General features: G+C 43.9%; 1 long non-coding RNA gene across 1 annotated transcript; it reads left to right on the forward strand.

Annotated features, from left to right (window-relative positions):
* The first annotated feature begins 10,915 nt into the window (after positions 1-10,915).
* Positions 10,916-12,764, forward strand: LOC127335924 (uncharacterized). The gene is made up of 3 exons (XR_007873066.2): positions 10,916-11,332; positions 11,571-11,790; positions 12,091-12,764. It is a non-coding gene; the product is annotated as an uncharacterized lncRNA (long non-coding RNA).
* The last annotated feature ends 265 nt before the right edge of the window (positions 12,765-13,029 follow it).

Below are 13,029 nucleotides of genomic sequence, written 5' to 3' on the forward strand. Positions count from 1 at the left end.
GGCGGGAGGAGATAAATCTTGAGGTAGAAGAACTATTTCAGTTATTCAATCAAGACGCCCTCGACAAAGCTGTCATCAGTTGCTACTGCCTGTAAGTGATTTATTTATGTAATTAAGTCTGTAGCTCAGCTCATTCATTTGCACTAACAATTATCCTCACTATATTCTTTGTGTACGCTATATATTAATTATGCAGAATGAAGAAGCTCGAATGCAAAAGAGGCAAGCTCCACGAGCTGGGGTTCATTGACACAGACACAGTTCATGAAGTTACGGTTCGAGACTACCCCAAGGACACAGAGGACAACATGCTAAAGTTTTTAGTGAAGCAAGCAGACAAAGAGGATATATTATTTCCCTACAACTTCAAGTGAGTGTTATAACATACATTATGCTTGTGCAGCTTCCACTTTATTCTCCTAATCATTGAGCTATGCTTGTGCAGCTTCCACTTTATTCTCCTAATCATTGATCTTCACAAAGGAGTCGTAAATGTCATGGACTCGAAACGTAAAGAACATGCGGAATGGGCGAACATGGATGCCCTGCCCCAGAGGTAATTTCAATCAATTTCGTATCGGCATCTTCATCTGTTCTAATTCGACGATATCAATAACTCATTTACTCATTTTTTCTTTGCCGGGCAGGGCTTGGAAACGGTTCATCAATACTGTTCTAGGTAAATGGAAACCGGAGCTTACATTTCAAGATTACCCTGTAAGTAGTACTATATATATAGCTATGTCCGTGAAACTCTATGATATTTTCTTTCAATACGATGCTTGATTATTAGTTTGATCGAACTATTTTTCCGTTAAGTGTATGAGGCAGGAACCCGGAAATAACTTATGCGGATACTACGTCTGCGACTTCATTCGTGAGATGGTCAGTCACAGGGATGCGGATGATGCTATACACCACACTCGTGTACGTGAACAATTTTTCACAATTAATATTATTACCATCAATTGTATTGAGTTCCATTCATATATATTGATCTCCTTTTTTAATATAGATGATACGCCTGCGGGACACTCTCATAACGGAGGATCGCATACGAGCAATTCAAGAGGAAATCGCGGGATTCTTTCTTAACGAGGCCATTGCCCCAACTGGAGAGCACTATCGGAAGGTCGTAGATCTTGAACAACTTCGTAAAGGCAAATAGATTTAGTAAAGAGATCCGACTTTCTATTGTAAATATGCATGCATTACGTGTACTATTGACGATGTCTATATATATTCACGACGATATTTTGTGGTCTCTTGAATGATATATGCATTGCTGAAACTCTGTCGCAGCAGAGAAACGCTGCTCCACCCTAAACCCCTGTGCCGCGGCAGAGAAACGGCAATTTTCTTCCGCGGCAGAGACCCTCCAGGCTCGGTTCGTACCACGAGCCGTGACCAAAGGTCCTCCACCACGAGCGCCCTCGCCGCACCACGTGGCGGGGCCTTCAGGCCCGGTCCATATTTAAACCGGGACTAAAGGGAGGACCCTTTAGTCCCGCCTGGTTAGGCCCGGTTCGAAAACCGGGCCTGAAGCCCCATATGAACCGGGCCTGAAGCCCCTTTTTCCACTAGTGGTCCTCAGCCGTGGATGAACGTCGGCTGCCTCCGGGGCAGCGGTTGGTGGTGCACATCGGCAGCAGAGGTCGGATTGGGCGTGGGCGGTAGCGCAGAGGGCAGAAGGACATGCGTTTGTGTGGTGGCGTTGGTACGTCAACTGCGGAAGGCGGCCGGCGGCGTGCCCGGAGGGCGGGGCGGCAACTTGCAGCAGTGTGCGGAATCCGCAGGTCGGCGCGGGGATTAGTGCGTGTTATCGTATGGACCTAGTCCTCCTACACGTTGTAACTAACAGCTCACGATAGGATTAGATCCTTTGTAATAGGCCACCTCCTCCTACACGTTCTCACGATCAATCCTCTCTGTACTATCTATATACCTAATAATAAAGAAAATAAGGTTTCTTGTTGGTCCGTTTATTTTTTCTTTTTGTTTTTCCTCGAAATTACAGTATTATTTTGGGCCACCGCACGCCCCTTACCCGTAAATCCATGACCCAGCCGATCACGGTGTCGTCCGGTTTTTCAGTCATCTCCGCGCGCGATGCTGCTTCTTCCCAATACGAACAAACATGGATACGATCGACTAGCAGTCACCATCTTGCGTTGGAAGAATAAGACGAAGGAGTCTCGATGCCATACGCTGCAATCAATCTGGCTCTCCCCGCAAAGAAACCTGAGCTCAAAACGTTTACGGGGACACATATGTATCAGGTCCGGTTTTCAGTTCAGGTGGACGTGCACGCACGATTGCTCCATATAAACGGTTCGCCTACTTGATGTACCAGCACAATCTTCATCGGCGACTTGTGAGGGTTTCTCTTTATTTGTTGATCAGGTCGAGATGAAGCTTTCCGTCGGCAACGGAAGTACCGGATGGACAGAGCTTCCCTTATGAAGCCTGCAATGCGAAGCGTCCGGCGGCGCCAAAGGAGGCGCTCTGCGACGCCGCGATAACGTTCTTCCGGCAACTAGATGGCGGTGTGAGTGCAACCAGCATGTCGAGGAGCCCCTCGACGGTGGCGAAAGTCAGCCGAGCTCGATGCCCGCCAAGATGTGGGTGTTGACCGTGGAGATTCGTGGCTTGTGGGATCTCAGCGAAGGCGTCCGGCCTGAGCGCGTTGTGCTGGCCCGGGTGCGGTTCAGACGCATGTCATAAACCGCTGCCAAATCGCTAAAGCAGACAAAGCATCGGATGGCGGCTCTATCTGTAGGCTGGTATGAACGCTGACTCTGCTTGGAAGTTGGAGTACCTATTTCAACGCTGATGTATTGGAGGGATGCGGACAGGGCTTGTTGCGGAGCCATGAAGGAGGTGGGGAGCTGAGGAGGTAGACATGGGTTGCGCAGAGGACGGGGAGAAGCTGCCCCCGTCGTGTGCAGCTATGAACCGGGAATCCACCCACGCCTCCTATCCAGTATCATCCCACGCTATCGTCGGGTTCTTTCCTCCATGGAAGCAGGGTTCTGTTCCCTCGTACTCACTGTACGTTGCTGAAACTGGCGGTTTCAACTGAAGATTAAAATCTTGTAGCCCCGGGCTCTCCGTTCCAGAAAGTTAAATTTCTGTTACGTGTAGTTTATGGTGTCGTAAATCTTGCTGGCCGTCCAAAGCTTCTTCCTTGCAGGTCGCATATAGTTGTAGCTCATCAGACGTAGCAAGAATGTTCTGCTTGAGAGTTGGCTAGATTGTGTTTCCTGTCTACGCATACCACATAGACCTATTCCCGTGAGAACCACTGACTTGTATCCTTCAAATTTGTGTAGTATTAAATTCCTAAACTTCCTGGGCAACTAGCGATAGTAGGTATTCATCTCTATTTTGCGATGTGTGTAAAACAAGTGTAATCTTGCCTTTCAGTACTGTAATGCTATTCCTCTTTGGAACTGCATTAGAACAGTGTTAGGAAAAAAAAACTACAAAAAGTTCCTTTTTTAGTTTTTTGGAAACAGTCTATTGCACTAAATGGCATGTTTTTTATACCAAAATACAATCATATTTCACAATACATATTTCCTACAATGCTTTTGTATGGATATGAGAATTATAAATTAACGCTAATGTAGCAATGCATTGAGCTAAGTGATAGGTTATTAGAAATTAAATGGATAAAGGTCCAATAGACTTTACTGCATATTTATATTTGTTTGCCTACACTTTGCTCAAATGATAAAAGCACGTCTTGCTTATAAAAATCTCAGAAATATTCTGCCATAATTAGGGCAGTTAAACCAAGTCTCATACGAGCTCCTGGTGGTTCATTCATTTGGCCATAGACTAGAGCTAACTTTAATTCCTCATATTTTTTCATCAATTACTATGGATTCCTTCATTTCTGCATGAATAAGCTCATAAATTATTTGCCGATATATTGCTCACAATTTTTTATCCAATATAATATAATTTTTTATCTAACAATATAGAGAAACCCGTAGCAACGCACGGGCAAATTTCCTATCTATACCTAATAATAAAGAAAATAAGGCTTCTTGTCGGTCCAACATATTTTAGACGATTTTGCCCTCCCACTAAATCATATACTACCAGACTATGCCATCTTACCCAAATCTGATGCGATTTTGTTCCCAGGACTCCAGCGCTATCTTGGATGGTATGTGAATCACGTGGCTTATTTGGTTTCCTTTTTTACCTGGGTTCAATGTGACCGGCATCGTTTGTTTCCTTCCGTCGAAAAATACAACTCTATATCGTATAGGTTTTTGTAGCAGCCGCGTTTTCGAGCTAGCTCGCTCCCGTCCCACATATATACACGTACGAGACGCTTGAGATCGACGAGACAAGATCGCGCGTGAAAACTAACCCTCGCCCACCGATCCGACAAGCGAGGGAGCGGTTTCTCAACCTGCCAAGATGTATTGTAGATCTTTGGTACCTTGCTACTGAAATCGATGTCGATGCTGACGCCGATGAACTGCAGTGCCGAAGCTGACGCCCCCGCCGATCGCCTCCGCAACAAGATCGACAGTTCAGCTTAATTACACCCGCGCTTCTCTTCTGAACTCACCGAAGGCAAGAAGGACAGGCGCAATGAATGGTCGATGGGTGCAGAAGCTTCCTTGTGTGCTCGCGACGTGTGCACTGCCTGATGCATCAAACCTGACGAGTATGTCTGCGTCTCCCTCCTCAGGGATTCCGTCAACGCTGCCGAGGAGCCACCGTTCGTGCCCACATCACCGTCGGATGTCTCGCGTTTCGCGTCTGGCTTCCCTCGGCCGCTACCCAATTGGATGTTGGTTCCGTACGCTAGCCGTGGTGACACGGTGACTGCGGCGACTAGAGCGGGCGTCCAAGGCGGCGTGCTGCAGCATGTCCGGGATGACCTGTATGCTTTCTACAGCGAGTGGAACGGACACCAAGATTCAAGAAGGTGATGCAGAGCGGTGTGGCTGGAATAAGATGGTGGCAGCGGCGGATTGGAACCGTGGCAGTGGGACATAACGGCCGAATCAGGCACGCCCGTGGAAACAAGGATGGCTAATCAAGCTGAAGTGAAGATTGTTAAGAATAGTCAGGCACGCCCGTGGAAACAAGGATGGCTAATCAAGCTGAAGTGAAGATTGTTAAGATCGAATAGTTTGTCACATTGATTGTTAAGATCGAATAGTTTGTCACATTTTTTAACTGATGTATGGATTCTTTTAGATGAAAAGTTTGATCCAGAAAAACTCAAAAGAAGTTTGATCCACAAAGCAACGCTCTTCTACAGTCAAGAATCATTATGTAACACGGTCATGCTCATGTGTAAGCTGCCCGGATGTTGCTTGGGCTTTGGTTCCGGCGACCTGCGCTCAGGACGAGGACGTATCTACACTTCTTTTTTTTTTTGTCTTTTTTTTTCAGAACCAGATCAAATCGGGATCAACCCGATGGAAACTCTGCTTCGGGACGGCGGTGGAAACGGAGAAGGCCGGCCGGGGAAAGAGAGATCCGGCCGGGAGGATGGCCGGAGGAGCGGAGAGCGGGCGGCTGAGAAGGGTGGTAGGGCCGGCGGCGGAGCGGACGGCCGATGGCAAGCTGCGCACGGGGGCGGGCGGAACTTGGAGAACAGCGGCCGGGACTTGGAGAGGACGGCCGGGGGGTGGGGAGCAGGGCCGGAGGAGCGGCGGCCGGCCGGAGTAGTGGCCGGAGGAGCGGCCGGGACTTGGAGAACGACAATGACGGCCGGGAACAAGCATGGATCAACTAGAGGTCCAATTTTTCTCTGATACCATGTTAGGGAATATACTTGTTGTATTACCAGGAACATGTACAGGTGCAAATATGCAGGAAGCCGCCTAATATATGGGGAAACGACAATATACAGATATATACATCTAACAGACGTGAGTCCGACCTCACCCAGCTGGGCGGAGTAAGATCAAAAAAAGAACCATAGAGGACATAAGAAAAATCGACGAGGTCGAACACAAAAAGATAATCACATTGATTTTGTGGCCAGGCTGCGGTCGGTGCTACCATGCTGAGCAAGATGCCGGACTACCGCCGCACGCAAAACCGAGGGATGGGATCGGACTACCAGGGGAAAGAAGCCACACGGAGATGGGATCAGGAGCCACATCAGCGAGGGGGGCGCCGTTACTCTTGGACGACATGGCCGCGTAGACGATTCCCGCCAAATCGCGATCCACTTCTCATAGGACAGGACACGAGAGGATGGCCAAGTGTGGTGCAGGAGCAAGATGCAGGACGTCGTTCATGTTCGGTGTTGCGGGATAGGACGCCGTCGTTCAGGTGCGGTGTTGAGGGAAAGGACCCTTTCGCAGCCTTGCAGGGAGCACAACAGAGGACGACGGTTTCCGACGAGAGGCCATGATGTAGGGCGGCGGCGGACTACGGCCTAGGCGGGATGGCACCAATGGAGACTGGAGGAAATTGCAGCGAGGTGGGGTGTGTGGGCTCGTACCGAAACTGGACTGCATCCTATGACAATTAGCACTAGGTTATTTATCAAGGTAGGCCAGGCCAGAGCTAATATACTGCATTAGCTTTCTACGAATATATTATAGTTTTTCTTTTTTGGCAAAGATGAATACATTTGTTAGCCATGGTTGACAACACCAGAAATTTCGTGATTTCACCTTACGTACATGTACAATGATTAGTCCATTGCCTATTAACATAATTTATTTAAGTATGCAGGTTGGATAGATGTTCATGCATACAAGGTACTGGATGCAATGCTATGATAAATTTGGAGGATCAATGTCCTCTTTTATTGTCAACAATCTCATGGTACAATTCTTCCTAGGATAATATTGGTTTTGCATTACTACAAACAAAATCATGGAGTGATTCATATCACATATTTATTCTAATTTTAGGTAACTATGCCTCATCCGCCAGGTGCACTGTCCACTGTATGCCTAATGTGCACCACAATCCATAGAAGTGATTATTTAATTTGGGGGTTCGTCGAGGTGAGTTGTGATTTGTGAATATGAAGATTCATTTTTAGAATTATGATTTGCAGCTTTAAAAAATTGAAAACTAAGTCTAAAATATTTTATAAAATAAAATTAAAAAGTACAAAAGAGTAGATAGATCAAATAAAAATATGCTAAAAATTAAAGATTCAAATGAAAGGGTAAAATGATGTTGGTTATGTGGGTCAAAAGACTTCGGAGCAAACTTTAAATTGTGCCAACATTTTTAGTCATTTATCGGTGTATGGATTTAAACTAGGAATGGATGTCCATTTAGTATAATGTGACACCGTAGCAACGCACGGGTTTTGTCCTATTTGTTCTTATGGTTAATGTGTGGTATTTTTTTTTTGTTTATCTCTTCTTTCTTCTTGGTGACTCCTTCAGTTCTCTACAATCTTGCACCTTCGATTTTCACTTCTTTGCCATTTTACTTCAGATGGTTTGTGTGTTCGTCACCTCTTTGTTGCAGGTCGTGGTCCTGTTGAAGGTTGCGGCTCTGTTGTTTCTCTGGTAGATTTGGGATTCGACTGTGTTGCAGGTAAGCTTTAGCATCTAAAAGGGATGTTTTGGAAATCATGTTCTGCTAAATGATTTCTGTTTGCGAGTGTTGCAACCGTTTGTATGTTCATTAGATTGGCTATGCCCTAGATTATAAAGTTTGGCAGCATGATCATGTATCATATACAGTTTGATATGCTTGTTAAATATGGATGAAATTGGTTTCACTTTGTAACGGCTTTTCTCTAACGTCACAGTTTGATTTCTCCAGTTATTAAGCGGCTACCAGTCCTCCTAATATTGCAGTGTTTGAATTCTCCACTGTACAAGTTATGTTTTTATTTTCATGTGCATGGATGCATCATAATTAGAGTGCAGGAAGAGGTACTAAGGTAATGGGGAATTTGAGGCTAATAAACAAATTATCTCCTTCTTCCTAGAATATTGCATCTTTCATGTTGCTTATGTAATTCAGCTTCTAAAGGTATAATTGCTCCACCCTCGTGGAGACCAACGAGGCTATCCACGGCAGCCACCTCGCACGCCTGGGTTGGCTCGCTCGTTTCCCTTCCTATCCAGAGATTGGACCATCTGTCGCGCGAGCATTGGCTCGAGGAGGAAAAGAAAAGGGACCGAAGGAGGGGAAAAGGGCAGCGACCAGTCAAACCTTATCCTGGCAGGTGCCGTCCATGGCTCGTCTCCTCCCCTTCCCTCGTCCTAGCTCCCTCCACTGGCCGCCAGCCGCCGCCACTCCCTCGCTAGGTCAGGCAGAGACGTCGGCGTCGCCTGGAAACCACACGCGGCAGCTCCTCCTCCTCCCGTGCGCCCTCTTCTTCGCGGACGACCGCCGCCGCAGCTCCTCCTCCGCCTCGTCTTCGTCTATCCTTGGGGACATGGAGAGGATGCAGAAGGCCGTGCTCTTCTTGGTTGGTAGTAGAGGATGAGGGAGGAGAAGGACGAGAAGGGGTGGGTGCGCCCCAACCGCCTGCCAGCGAAGCCGACGGCCAGCATCTCGAGCGACGCCGGTGACCAACACCCCCAGCCAGGTACGGTTCCTGTTCATGCTCTTCTCCCTTCTTCCTTATGGCTGCCCCTCTCTGATTCCCCCTCTCTAATTTAATTTTGATTTTACAGAGACTCCAGAGTGCATGCCTTAGGGGAACCTGCAGGAATGCAGGATCATCTCAGATCTTGTTCATCCTGCCTTTTTCCTCACATCCTTGTCTACCACAACGCCGTCTCCTCTCCGCCACAGCCTGCTGGTACTTTCCCTATTCTCCTGATTCACCACCCAATCCACTCAGATTTGACTGCAAAAGGTTATTTGTTCCCAAATCAAGGACTTTGTCTGTTCATACAATCTGTGAGTTTTTAGTTGGCGAACAAAAAAGGAGTTCCTTACTACTTAATGGGAGGATATGAATTTGTATGCTAGATTGGTTCTATCATCTGGATATTATAGGACATATGTTTCCTATTTAAAATATGACATTGTGATGAGAAATAAGTGTGTACAGTTTGTAATATTAAATCTATTGCCAGGTGCAGATGCAAATAAATGACCACTGTGTATGGTTGTCATCCCTCCTTAACTTAGGATTGCCGATTTTTCTCCTAATTTTTTTATGTTCTGTTTGTTGAACAAATTGCCATAGTGCAAGGAGTCAGGACCTGGGATATTTTAGAATAATACTTCATACAGCTACCAGATGGAACATATTTACTTGAAGAGTTTACTCGGTTGAATTGAATAAATCAAGGGGTGGTGCATTGGGACGGTAGCTTACTCTGTTTTGCTGGTTGAGGAGATGATGGTAGGTGGAGCATGTATAGAAGAGGCTTTCATCATTTGTCAACTGAGTTTGTAATATAAAATCAGAACCTTAGCTTCTGCAAACAGTGCATGAAGATTTACAGTAGCAAGGCATCTTATCGTGGACATATTTTGAGTTGGCTGATTAGGAAGTAAGTGAAAAATGATTTCCTGAAATATGCACATTGCATCCTAGAAAGTTGTGAATAAAAATATGGTTCAGGGGCTATAATTCTTGGTGTGAGCCGCTTTGAATACAAGAATTATCATTTTCATTTATCTTCAGCAGTGTGTAAAAAAATATTGTGTGATTAAGTGCTCTGCCTCACTATTTATTGCATACTGATGTGCCGCTTTTTTGTCATGATTTTTTCTGTATAAAATTGTAAGTCGCATTTCAATAAACTCAAATATGATTAGTTCATTTTTTTCCCATGGTGCACATAGTTCTAGGTTATCTGAGATAGATCCAAATGTATATATAGGCTCAAGGATATAGCCTATTTCTATATTTAGGTTCAGTGATAAATCGAATCTACATGCACTAATCATTAAATAAATGTGGCCTGCCATCCTCTTTTAGGCTGTAGGTTCCTCGCTGGTTCATTTTGTTGAGAGGGGTGCTCCCAGCTCAAAGGTGAGGCTTTCAAGCACCTCTTGTGTGATGTGATATTTTTCTTGATTGCCAGGCTTTGGAAAATTATTTATTTACTTCGTGATTATTTTTTGCCCTAGATTATGCATCATGTTTAGGTATTATGTCAATACATAATCCTACGATACATGGAATTGTTTTCTAAGGTCTTGGTAGCGTGAGCAGAGTAGGATTAGGTTGTCGTGTAAATCAACTATCGATTGCTACATCCTCCCTTTTGTTTTTGAAGGTATCACCTGAATTTTAGTTTTCTTTTTTATGATGCGCATATTTCTATTCTTAATGTGTACCAAGTCAGTTTGTCTAACATGATTTCCGAACAAAATTTCTCATTTGAAGATTGTTTGAATAATTCATGGAAATTAGAACTCATATGATCTCAAATAATGTTTCTCATAAAAGAACCACACACAGTTTTGAGTTGCCTGAGTGTTGTTGCAATTTTCTACTATGTTATGATATACCGATTTTAGTACTGTGTTCAATCTTGCAACAGGACTAATGCTAAATAATGGTAATTTCTATAGGCTAAACCCTGCGGTCACTGCTGTTGTCATCACAGAGTTCAGGTATTCTTCTCTATTTCTATAGTCTTTTGTATGTGGTACATGCTCATCTCTGCTAGGAACTTTCGGCAAATAAATGTAACCTGACGATGTTCTCATATCAGGCCCACGTATCAAGTTAATATGCTGTCTGTCATCGAAGCTGCCTACTAATCTGTAAGGTGCCTAAAGCCCTAAACTAATAGTGCCATGTTTTACGAAATATATCATTTGAGCTTGATGTCTTTCCTTGATGTGGTCTGCTATTAACTGGGTCAGTTGATGTGGTCTGCTATTAACTGGGTCACTTATTCCTGGCCATGTCCTTACCGCGCTCTCTGCCACTTTCCTTGATGCTGTCTGCTATGAACTGGGTCACTTGATGTTGTGAATATACATTTGGGGTCGTATTTTTTAGTTATCTGCTTCCGGGATCAGATTTTAGCCATAGACTAAATGGAGGGACAATTCCTTAGTTATGTTCCGTGTTTTTCAAATGCAGTTATGATATAATCGGTTCAGTAGGATTTTGGGCACTTAAATACCGTTAGGTTAATGTGAGGCATTTTCTTATTTGGTTCGCAGATTATAGGCTTAGCTCTTAGGTGCAAAAACTATCTTGCCATATAAACCCGATATCTTAATTTCCCAATGCATATATTATAATATGCTCTCTTAATTCGTCTGACATGCCATTGTTGTTCTCACAAGCCTACTGGCAGGGAGACCCGATCATTGCTAGTGTATGGGTGACTCGACATTGCAGCAGGTGGAGCAGTAGTGGATGGGGTCTTCGTGTTCATCACAGGTTCTTCTCTCTATTTGAACTCATGAAAAATGTCTAATATTCACTCTACTTTTTAGTTTGTTCTGTAAATTCCCCCCCCCCCCCCCCCCCCACATGCGAAAACTCTGTCTAGGTTATTGTCTGGTTTTGTATTATTCTAATAGAAGCAAAAAGGTATCATTTGGACACAGGCATATTGCACACTATTTTCTTAAGAGTAAGCTATAGTTATGTCTGATCACTAGCATTTTTGCCGCAGAGGTGGAGAGGAGCTCAAACTGTTAGTGGTCAAACCATGGGAAGGGAGCACAGAGCAAGGCCAGAAACATGTAAGTCTGCCCACACTGAAAGTGTTCTCTTCTTTGTACCTGCATATTCCTTGCAGGGGTATGCAGATATCAGGGTATGCAGATATCATGCATCCTCTCTTGGGAGAAGACCAAGAAAGCCACACGGATAATCTGGCTTATTGAAGTAAGGTAGTGATATTGTTCCCTACAACCCTTGCCTGTACTTTCACTCCTGGTGTGAAAGCTGGTGGAAATGTATGGCTTAATCGTCTATTGTTCCACTATGTTAGTCAATTCCCTGTTGTTGGCCAGTTATTATATATGGATTCTCACTTTACTGATTCCTATAGATTTATTTTCGCCCAATCTAATAATCCATGGTTGGCAAACTAAAAATGGCATCTTTTTGGAAATTTAAATGATTTCTAGATCAAGCGTTAGTGGAAGGTTCTGCGGTGATTAATTTCTTTTGTTTTTTTTCTTACACAGCTTCTTGCCTAATGAAGCAACCGGCATTAGTTTTTCTGTGGCGTCGACCTTATGTGTCGAGAATGCAGGTGTGCCCATCACAAAGCTTGCTCTGTACATATATCTTTTTTTCTAGTGGTGCGAGTTTTCCAAAAAAAAAATTGAATCATGCCTTGGTTAATGCCAAATATGGACCAATGCATTTTGTTCCTAAAATACTTCTCCTGCCTGTGTTGATGGTCACATTTTTCCTGTTTTCACTGATGTACCTAAGATACATAATCAGAGGTGTCATCATGTGCATCTGAGACACACTGCACAAATTCTCTAAAAATAAAGAATGTCGCTGCAACAATTCTGTCTTCAGCATTCAATGTTATGGTTTCTTCCTAAAATACTTCTGCTGCCAATGTCGATGGTCACATTTTTTCTTGTTTTCACTGACGTACTTAAGATACATGCCTTATATGTAGATCATAAGGGTTGTTACATGATTAGTTTGTACATTTATCCAAATATATCCATAAAAATTTATTCAAAAATCTGCATATCATATCTTGTCATTTAACAGAACAATACAGTCTATCTTGATTGATCATTTGCTAAGATCATCGCCTATCCGTGTTTAGGATTTTAACATTTTCTGCAAATAATATCTGAAGTGGTCATACACTACTGTTGCATTATTTTCAATCTTATTCCTCGCTTTTTATACGTCTATGTGTTCCTTAATATGAATCCTTCGTGTGATGCACATATTTACACATGAGATCATGCTTAAATCATGGATGCCTTATAGCGGACTACATACCCATGACAAGTAGATTTATTTATTTGTAAGACAATCCAACCAGTAGAAGACAATAACTTTCCTGTGTTTCTTATTTGTACCTTGTACTCTCTTCTCCTGGTAGCAATTTTTTTTGCCATCGCCTCATACATATTTTGTTTGTGGAGTAA

Source organism: Lolium perenne, chromosome 2 (genome assembly GCF_019359855.2).
Source record: "Lolium perenne isolate Kyuss_39 chromosome 2, Kyuss_2.0, whole genome shotgun sequence".
NCBI lineage: Eukaryota > Viridiplantae > Streptophyta > Magnoliopsida > Poales > Poaceae > Lolium > Lolium perenne.